This window comes from Hemibagrus wyckioides, linkage group LG28, assembly GCF_019097595.1.
Source record: "Hemibagrus wyckioides isolate EC202008001 linkage group LG28, SWU_Hwy_1.0, whole genome shotgun sequence".
Taxonomy (NCBI): domain Eukaryota; kingdom Metazoa; phylum Chordata; class Actinopteri; order Siluriformes; family Bagridae; genus Hemibagrus; species Hemibagrus wyckioides.
In genome coordinates this window covers 1,489,243-1,504,523 of record NC_080737.1, presented here as the reverse complement: position 1 = coordinate 1,504,523, position 15,281 = coordinate 1,489,243, and the positions used below count along the sequence as shown (strand labels likewise).

The 15,281-nt window shown below is 46.2% G+C and overlaps 1 protein-coding gene across 3 annotated transcripts in view; it reads right to left on the bottom strand.

Annotated features, from left to right (window-relative positions):
• Window positions 1-15,281, bottom strand: part of arhgap20b (Rho GTPase activating protein 20b) — a 78,304-nt gene that overhangs the window by 18,689 nt on the left and 44,334 nt on the right. The window lies entirely within an intron of this gene.

Below are 15,281 nucleotides of genomic sequence, written 5' to 3'. Positions count from 1 at the left end.
CTGATACTGTAGCAGATACAGTAATGTGTTGGGTTATTATAGTGATTATGGTAGACCTGATACTGTAGCAGATACAGTAATGTGTTGGGTTATTGCTGTGATTATGGTAGACCTGATACTGTAGCAGATATGGAGCAGTTTGTGATGTCAGTTGCAGGTTTGTGTGTCGTATGTTATTGCTGTAAGTGTTAATGTGTAAATAATTTAACTTTAATCTGAGAATCAGCAGAACTGAAGGTTTAGTATCAGAAAGTAAAAGGGACTGTGTGGTCTGTGGACGTGTTGGTCAATGGTCAGTCAGTCGGGTCGAGCTGGTGTGTTTATATATTTTTGTTGCTATATTTAAATCTTTGTGTTGTTATGCAGCATGTGCTGCAGGACTGATCAGTCACACTGCACGGGTTAAGGGACACACTCCATCTCTTCATTTACATAACCACATGTGCCACATACTGATACACACTGATACACACTGATACACACTGACACACACTGACACACACTGATACACACTGATACACACATACACTGATACACACACACACTGACACACACTGATACACACTGACACACACTGACACACACTGATACACACTGACACACACTGACACACACTGATACACACTGACACACACTGACACACACTGACACACACTGATACACACTGATACACACATACACTGATACACACACACACTGACACACACTGATACACACTGACACACACTGACACACACTGATACACACTGACACACACTGACACACACTGATACACACTGACACACACTGACACACACTGACACACACTGATACACACTGATACACACATACACTGACACACACTGACACACACTGATGCACACTGACACACACTGATACACACTGACACACACTGACACACACTGACACAAACTGACACACTGATACACACTGATACACACTGACACACAATGATACACACTGACACACACTGACACACTGATACACACTGATACACACTGACTCACTGACACACAATGACACACAATGACACACACTGACACACACTGACACACTGATACACACTGACACACTGACACACACTGACACACACTGATACACACTGACACACAATGACACACACTGACACACACTGACACACTGACACACACTGACACACACTGATACACACACTGACACACACTGACACACTGATACACACTGATACACACTGACACACACTGATACACACTGACACACACTGATACACACTGACACACTGATACACTGATACACACTGACACACACTGATACACACTGATGCACAGTGACACACTGACACACACTGATACACACAATGACACACACTGACACACACTGACACACTGATACACACTGACACACACTGATACACACTGACACACACTGACACACACTGACACACACTGATACACACTGACACACACTGATACACACTGACACACTGATACACTGATACACACTGACACACTGATACACACTGATGCACAGTGACACACTGACACACACTGATACACACACTGACACACACTGACACACACTGACACACTGATACACACTGACACACACTGATACACACTGACACACACTGACACACACTGACACACACTGATACACACTGACACACACTGACACACTGACACACACTGACACACACTGATACACACTGACACACAATGACACACACTGACACACACTGACACACTGACACACACTGACACACACACTGACACACTGATACACACTGATACACACTGACACACACTGATACACACTGACACACACTGATACACACTGACACACTGATACACTGATACACACTGACACACACTGACACACACTGACACACACTGACACACTGATACACACACTGACACACACTGACACACACTGATACACACTGACACACTGACACACACTGACACACACTGATACACACTGACACACACTGACACACACTGATACACACTGACACACTGACACACACTGACACACACTGATACACACTGACACACAATGACACACACTGACACACACTGACACACTGACACACACTGACACACACTGATACACACACTGACACACACTGACACACTGATACACACTGATACACACTGACACACACTGATACACACTGACACACACTGATACACACTGACACACTGATACACTGATACACACTGACACACACTGATACACACTGATGCACAGTGACACACTGACACACACTGATACACACACTGACACACACTGACACACACTGACACACTGATACACACTGACACACACTGATACACACTGACACACACTGACACACACTGACACACACTGATACACACTGACACACACTGATACACACTGACACACTGATACACTGATACACACTGACACACACTGATACACACTGATGCACAGTGACACACTGACACACACTGATACACACACTGACACACACTGACACACACTGACACACTGATACACACTGACACACACTGATACACACTGACACACACTGACACACACTGACACACACTGATACACACTGACACACACTGACACACTGACACACACTGACACACACTGATACACACTGACACACAATGACACACACTGACACACACTGACACACTGACACACACTGACACACACACTGACACACTGATACACACTGATACACACTGACACACACTGATACACACTGACACACACTGATACACACTGACACACTGATACACTGATACACACTGACACACACTGACACACACTGACACACACTGACACACTGATACACACACTGACACACACTGACACACACTGATACACACTGACACACACTGACACACACTGACACACACTGATACACACACTGACACACACTGATACACACTGATACACACTGACACACACTGACACACTGACACACACTGACACACAATGACACACTGACACACACTGACACACTGATACACACTGACACACACTGATACACACTGACACACACTGACACACTGACACACACTGACACACACTGATACACACTGACACACAATGACACACAATGACACACACTGACACACACTGACACACACTGACACACACTGATACACACTGACACACACTGACACACACTGATGCACAGTGACACACTGACACACACTGATACACACACTGACACACACTGACACACACTGACACACTGATACACACTGACACACACTGACACACACTGACACACTGATACACACTGACACACTGATACACACTGATACACACTGATACACACTGATACACACTGACACACACTGACACACTGACACACACTGATACACACTGACACACACTGACACACTCTGATACACACTGATACACACTGAGACACACTGACACACACTGAGACACACTGACACACACTGATACACACTGACACACTGACACACACTGACACACTGACACACACTGATACACACTGATGCACTGTGACACACTGACACACACTGATACACACACTGACACACACTGACACACACTGACACACTGACACACACTGACACACACTGACACACACTGACACACTGATACAAACTGATGCACAATGACACACTGACACAAACTGACACACACTGACACACACTGACACACTGATACACACTGACACACACTGATACACACTGACACACACTGACACACTGATACACACTGATACACACTGACACACAATGATACACACTGACACACACTGATACACACTGACACACACTGACACACTGACACACACTGACACACACTGACACACACTGACACACACTGACACACACTGATACACACTGATACACACTGACACACACTGACACACTGATACACACACTGACACACACTGACACACACTGATACACACTGACACACACTGACACACACTGACACACTGATACACACTGACACACACTGACACACACTGATACACACACTGACACACACTGACACACACTGACACACTGATACACACTGACACACACTGATACACACTGACACACACTGACACACTGATACACACTGACACACACTGATACACACTGACACACACTGACACACACTGACACACACTGATACACACTGACACACACTGACACACTGATACACACACTGACACACACTGATACACTCTGACACACTGACACACAATGACACACAATGACACACACTGACACACACTGACACACACTGACACACTGATACACACTGACACACACTGATACACACTGACACACAATGACACACACTGACACACACTGACACACACTGACACTCTGATACACACTGACACACACTGATACACACTGATGCACAGTGACACACTGACACACACTGATACACACACTGACACACACTGACACACACTGACACACTGATACACACTGACACACACTGATACACACTGACACACACTGACACACACTGACACACTGATACACACTGACACACACTGATACACACTGACACACACTGACACACACTGACACACACTGATACACACTGACACACACTGACACACTGACACACACTGATACACACTGACACACACTGACACACTGACACACTCTGATACACACTGAGACACACTGACACACTGACACACACTGACACACACTGACACACACTGACACACTGACACACACTGACACACACTGACACACACTGACACACACTGATACACACTGACACACTGATACACACTGATACACACTGATACACACTGACACACACTGATACACACTGACACACTGATACACACTGACACACACTGATACACACTGCCACACTGATACACACTGACACACACTGATACACACTGATGCACAGTGACACACTGACACACACTGATACACACACTGACACACACTGACACACACTGACACAGTGATACACACTGACACACACTGACACACACTGACACACACTGATACACACTGACACACACTGACACACACTGACACACACTGACACACTGACACACTCTGATACACACTGATACACACTGAGACACACTGACACACACTGATACACACTGAGACACACTGACACACACTGACACACACTGACACACTGATACACACTGACACACACTGATACACACTGATGCACAGTGACACACTGACACACACTGATACACACTGACACACACTGACACACACTGACACACTGATACACACTGACACCCACTGATACACACTGACACACACTGACACACTGATACACACTGACACACACTGATACACACTGATACACACTGATACAAACTGACACACACTGATACACACTGATGCACAGTGACACACTGACACACACTGATACACACTGACACACACTGACACACTGATACACACTGACACACACTGATACACACTGACACACACTGACACACACTGACACACTGATACACACTGACACACACTGATACACACTGATACACACTGATACACACTGACACACACTGACACACACTGATACACACTGACACACACTGATACACACTGACACACACTGACACACACTGACACACTGACACACTCTGATACACACTGATACACACTGAGACACACTGACACACACTGATACACACTGAGACACACTGACACACACTGATACACACTGACACACTGATACACACTGACACACACTGATACACACTGATGCACAGTGACACACTGACACACACTGATACACACTGACCCACACTGACACACACTGACACACTGATACACACTGACACCCACTGATACACACTGACACACTGATACACACTGACACACACTGATACACACTGATACACACTGATACACACTGACACACACTGATACACACTGACACACTGACACACACTGACACACAATGACACACTGACACACACTGACACACTGACACACACTGACACACACTGACACACACTGACACACTGACACACACTGACACACAATGACACACTGACACACACTGACACACACTGACACACTGATACACACTGACACACACTGATACACACTGACACACACTGATACACACTGACACACACTGATACACACTGACACACAATGACACAATGACACACACTGACACACACTGACACACACTGATACACACTGACACACACTGATGCACAGTGACACACTGACACACACTGATACACACACTGACACACACTGACACACACTGACACACTGATACACACTGACACACACTGATACACAGTGACACACTGATACACACTGACACACACTGACACACTGATACACACTGACACACACTGATACACACTGATACACACTGATACACACTGACACACACTGACACACTGACACACACTGACACACTGACACACACTGATACACACTGACACACTCTGATACACACTGATACACACGGAGACACACTGACACACACTGAGACACACTGAGACACACTGACACACACTGACACACACTGACACACACTGACACACTGATACACACTGACACACACTGATGCACAGTGACACACTGACACACACTGACACACACTGACACACACTGACACACACTGACACACTGACACACACTGACACACTGATACACACTGACACACACTGATACACTGATACACACTGACACACACTGATGCACAGTGACACACTGACACACAATGATACACACACTGACACACACTGACACACACTGACACACTGATACACACTGACACACACTGATACACACTGATACACACTGATACACACTGACACACACTGACACACTGACACACACTGACACACTGACACACACTGATACACACTGACACACACTGACACACTCTGATACACACTGATACACACTGAGACACACTGACACACACTGAGACACACTGAGACACACTGACACACACTGACACACACTGACACACTGATACACACTGACACACACTGATGCACAGTGACACACTGACACACACTGACACACACTGACACACACTGACACACACTGACACACTGATACACAATGATGCACAATGACACACTGACACACACTGATACACACTGACACACACTGACACATTGATACACACTGACACACACTGATACACACTGACACACACTGACACACTGATACACACTGATACACACTGACACACAATGATACACACTGATACACACTGATACACACTGACACACACTGACACACTGACACACACTGACACACACTGACACACACTGACACACACTGATACACACTGACACACACTGACACACACTGACACACACTGACACACACTGATACACACTGACACACACTGACACACTGATACACACACTGACACACACTGACACACACTGATACACACTGACACACACTGACACACTGATACACACTGACACACACTGACACACACTGATACACACACTGACACACACTGACACACACTGACACACTGATACACACTGACACACACTGATACACACTGACACACACTGACACACTGATACACACTGACACACACTGACACACACTGACACACACTGACACACACTGATACACACTGATACACACTGACACACACTGACACACACTGACACACTGATACACACACTGACACACACTGATACACACTGATACACACTGACTCACTGACACACAATGACACACACTGACACACACTGACACACACTGACACACTGATACACACTGACACACTGACACACACTGACACACACTGATACACACTGACACACAATGACACACACTGACACACACTGACACACTGACACACACTGACACACACTGATACACACACTGACACACACTGACACACTGATACACACTGATACACACTGACACACACTGACACACAATGACACACACTGACACACACTGACACACTGACACACACTGACACACACTGATACACACACTGACACACTGATACACACTGATACACACTGACACACACTGATACACACTGACACACACTGATACACACTGACACACTGATACACTGATACACACTGACACACACTGATACACACTGACACACACTGACACACACTGACACACACTGACACACTGATACACACACTGACACACACTGACACACACTGATACACACTGACACACACTGATACACACTGACACACACTGACACACACTGACACACACTGATACACACACTGACACACACTGATACACACTGACACACACTGACACACTGACACACACTGACACACAATGACACACTGACACACACTGACACACTGATACACACTGACACACACTGATACACACTGACACACACTGACACACTGACACACACTGACACACACTGATACACACTGACACACAATGACACACACTGACACACACTGACACACACTGATACACACTGACACACACTGACACACACTGATGCACAGTGACACACTGACACACACTGATACACACACTGACACACACTGACACACACTGACACACTGATACACACTGACACACACTGACACACAGTGACACACTGATACACACTGACACACTGATACACACTGATACACACTGATACACACTGATACACACTGACACACACTGACACACTGACACACACTGACACACACTGACACACTCTGATACACACTGATACACACTGAGACACACTGACACACACTGAGACACACTGACACACACTGATACACACTGACACACTGACACACACTGACACACTGATACACACTGACACACACTGATACACACTGATGCACTGTGACACACTGACACACACTGATACACACACTGACACACACTGACACACACTGACACACTGACACACACTGACACACACTGACACACTGATACACACTGATGCACAATGACACACTGACACAAACTGACACACACTGACACACACTGACACACTGATACACACTGACACACACTGATACCCACTGACACACACTGACACACTGATACACACTGATACACACTGACACACAATGATACACACTGACACACACTGATACACACTGACACACACTGACACACTGACACACACTGACACACACTGACACACACTGATACACACTGACACACACTGACACACACTGACACACACTGATACACACTGATACACACTGACACACACTGACACACTGATACACACACTGACACACACTGACACACACTGATACACACTGACACACACTGACACACACTGACACACTGATACACACTGACACACACTGACACACACTGATACACACACTGACACACTGATACACACTGACACACACTGATACACACTGACACACACTGACACACTGATACACACTGACACACACTGATACACACTGACACACACTGACACACACTGATACACACTGACACACACTGACACACTGATACACACACTGACACACACTGATACACTCTGACACACTGACACACAATGACACACAATGACACACACTGACACACACTGACACACACTGACACACTGATACACACTGACACACTGACACACACTGATACACACTGACACACAATGACACACACTGACACACACTGACACACACTGACACTCTGATACACACTGACACACACTGATACACACTGATGCACAGTGACACACTGACACACACTGATACACACACTGACACACACTGACACACACTGACACACTGATACACACTGACACACACTGATACACACTGACACACACTGACACACACTGACACACACTGATACACACTGACACACACTGACACACTGACACACACTGATACACACTGACACACACTGACACACTGACACACTCTGATACACACTGATACACACTGAGACACACTGACACACTGATACACACTGACACACACTGACACACACTGACACACTGACACACTGACACACACTGACACACACTGACACACACTGACACACACTGATACACACTGACACACTGATACACACTGATACACACTGATACACACTGACACACACTGATACACACTGACACACTGATACACACTGACACACACTGATACACACTGATGCACAGTGACACACTGACACACACTGATACACACACTGACACACACTGAAACACACTGACACAGTGATACACACTGACACACACTGATACACACTGACACACACTGACACACACTGACACACACTGATACACACTGACACACACTGACACACACTGATACACACTGACACACACTGACACACTGACACACTCTGATACACACTGATACACACTGAGACACACTGACACACAATGATACACACTGAGACACACTGACACACACTGACACACACTGACACACTGATACACACTGAAACACACTGATACACACTGATGCACAGTGACACACTGACACACACTGATACACACTGACACACACTGACACACACTGACACACTGATACACACTGACACCCACTGATACACACTGACACACACTGACACACTGATACACACTGACACACACTGATACACACTGATACACACTGATACAAACTGACACACACTGATACACACTGATGCACAGTGACACACTGACACACACTGATACACACTGACACACACTGACACACTGATACACACTGACACACACTGATACACACTGACACACACTGACACACACTGACACACTGATACACACTGACACACACTGATACACACTGATACACACTGATACACACTGACACACACTGACACACACTGATACACACTGACACACACTGATACACACTGACACACACTGACACACTGACACACTCTGATACACACTGATACACACTGAGACACACTGACACACACTGATACACACTGAGACACACTATCACACACTGACACACACTGACACACTGATACACACTGACACACACTGATACACACTGATGCACAGTGACACACTGACACACACTGATACACACTGACCCACACTGACACACACTGACACACTGATACACACTGACACCCACTGATACACACTGACACACACTGACACACTGATACACACTGACACACACTGATACACACTGATACACACTGATACACACTGACACACACTGATACACACTGATGCACAGTGACACACTGACACACACTGATACACACTGACACACACTGACACACTGATACACACTGACACACACTGACACACACTGACACACTGATACACACTGACACACACTGATACACACTGATACACACTGACACACACTGACACACACTGATACACACTGACACACACTGATACACACTGAAACACACTGACACACACTGATACACACTGACACACACTGACACACTGATACACACTGACACACACTGATACACACTGATACACACTGATACACACTGACACACACTGACACACACTGATACACACTGACACACACTGATACACACTGACACACACTGATACACACTGATGCACACTGACACACTGATACACACTGACACACACTGACACACACTGACACACTGATACACACTGACACACACTGATGCACAGTGACACACTGACACACACTGACACACACTGATACACACTGACACACACTGACACACACTGACACACACTGACACACACTGACACACACTGATGCACAGTGACACACTGACACACACTGACACACACTGACACACACTGACACACACTGATACACACTGACACACAATGATACACACTGATACACACTGACACACACTGACACACTGATACACACTGACACACACTGACACACTGACACACACTGACACACACTGACACACACTGACACACACTGATACACAGTGACACACACTGACACACACTGACACACTGATACACACACTGACACACACTGACACACACTGATACACACTGACACACACTGACACACACTGACACACTGACACACACTGACACACACTGATACACACACTGACACACACTGACACACACTGACACACTGATACACACTGACACACACTGATACACACTGACACACTGATACACTGATACACACTGACACACACTGATACACACTGACACACACTGACACACACTGACACACACTGATACACACACTGACACACACTGATACACACTGATACACACTGACACACACTGACACACTGACACACACTGACACACAATGACACACTGACACACACTGACACACTGACACACACTGACACACACTGACACACACTGACACACACTGACACACTGACACACACTGACACACAATGACACACTGACACACACTGACACACACTGACACACACTGACACACACTGACACACACTGACACACTGACACACACTGATACACACTGACACACAATGACACACAATGACACACACTGATACACACTGACACACTGACACACACTGACACACACTGACACACACTGATACACACTGACACACAATGACACACACTGACACACACTGACACACTGACACACACTGACACACACTGATACATACACTGACACACACTGACACACTGATACACACTGATACACACTGACACACACTGATACACACTGACACACACTGATACACACTGACACACTGATACACTGATACACACTGATACACACACTGACACACTGACACACACTGATACACACTGACACACACTGACACACACTGATACACACACTGACACACACTGACACACAATGACACACTGACACACACTGACACACTGACACACACTGACACACACTGACACACACTGACACACTGACACACACTGACACACAATGACACACTGACACACACTGACACACACTGACACACTGATACACACTGACACACACTGAGACACACAATGACACACTGATACACACTGACACACACTGACACACTGATACACACTGACACACTGATACACACACTGACACACACTGACACACACTGATACACACACTGACACACACTGACACACAATGACACACTGACACACACTGACACACTGACACACACTGACACACACTGACACACACTGACACACTGACACACACTGACACACAATGACACACTGACACACACTGACACACACTGACACACTGATACACACTGACACACACTGATACACACTGACACACACTGATACACACTGACACACACTGATACACACTGACACACAATGACACACAATGACACACACTGACACACACTGACACACACTGATACACACTGACACACTGATGCACAGTGACACACTGACACACACTGATACACACACTGACACACACTGACACACACTGACACACTGATACACACTGACACACACTGATACACAGTGACACACTGATACACACTGACACACACTGACACACTGATACACACTGACACACACTGATACACACTGATACACACTGACACACACTGACACACTGACACACACTGACACACTGACACACACTGATACACACTGACACACACTGACACACTCTGATACACACTGATACACACTGAGACACACTGACACACACTGAGACACACTGAGACACACTGACACACACTGACACACACTGACACACACTGACACACTGATACACACTGACACACACTGATGCACAGTGACACACTGACACACACTGATACACACACTGACACACACTGACACACACTGACACACACTGACACACTGACACACACTGACACACTGATACACACTGACACACACTGATACACTGATACACACTGACACACACTGATGCACAGTGACACACTGACACACAATGATACACACACTGACACACACTGACACACACTGACACACTGATACACACTGACACACACTGATACACACTGATACACACTGATACACACTGACACACACTGACACACTGACACACACTGACACACTGACACACACTGATACACACTGACACACACTGACACACTCTGATACACACTGATACACACTGAGACACACTGACACACACTGAGACACACTGAGACACACTGACACACACTGACACACACTGACACACTGATACACACTGACACACACTGATGCACAGTGACACACTGACACACACTGATACACACACTGACACACACTGACACACACTGACACACACTGACACACTGAGACACACTGACACACACTGACACACACTGACACACACTGACACACTGATACACACTGATGCACAATGACACACTGACACACACTGATACACACTGACACACACTGACACATTGATACACACTGACACACACTGATACACACTGACACACACTGACACACTGATACACACTGATACACACTGACACACAATGATACACACTGATACACACTGATACACAATGACACACACTGACACACTGACACACACTGACACACACTGATACACACTGACACACACTGACACACACTGATACACACTGACACACACTGACACACTGATACACACACTGACACACACTGACACACACTGATACACACTGACACACACTGACACACACTGACACACTGATACACACTGACACACACTGACACACACTGATACACACACTGACACACACTGACACACACTGACACACTGATACACACTGACACACACTGATACACACTGACACACACTGACACACTGATACACACTGACACACACTGACACACACTGATACACACTGACACACACTGACACACACTGATACACACTGATACACACTGACACACACTGACACACACTGACACACTGATACACACACTGACACACACTGATACACACTGATACACACTGACTCACTGACACACAATGACACACACTGACACACACTGACACACACTGACACACTGATACACACTGACACACTGACACACACTGACACACACTGATACACACTGACACACAATGACACACACTGACACACACTGACACACTGACACACACTGACACACACTGATACACACACTGACACACACTGACACACTGATACACACTGATACACACTGACACACACTGACACACAATGACACACACTGACACACACTGACACACACTGATACACACACTGACACACACTGACACACTGATACACACTGATACACACTGACACACACTGATACACACTGACACAAACTGATACACACTGACACTGATACACACACTGACACATACTGATACACACTGACACAAACTGATACACACACACACACACACTGACACACTGATACACACACTGACACACACTGACACACACTGATACACACTGACACACACTGATACACACTGACAC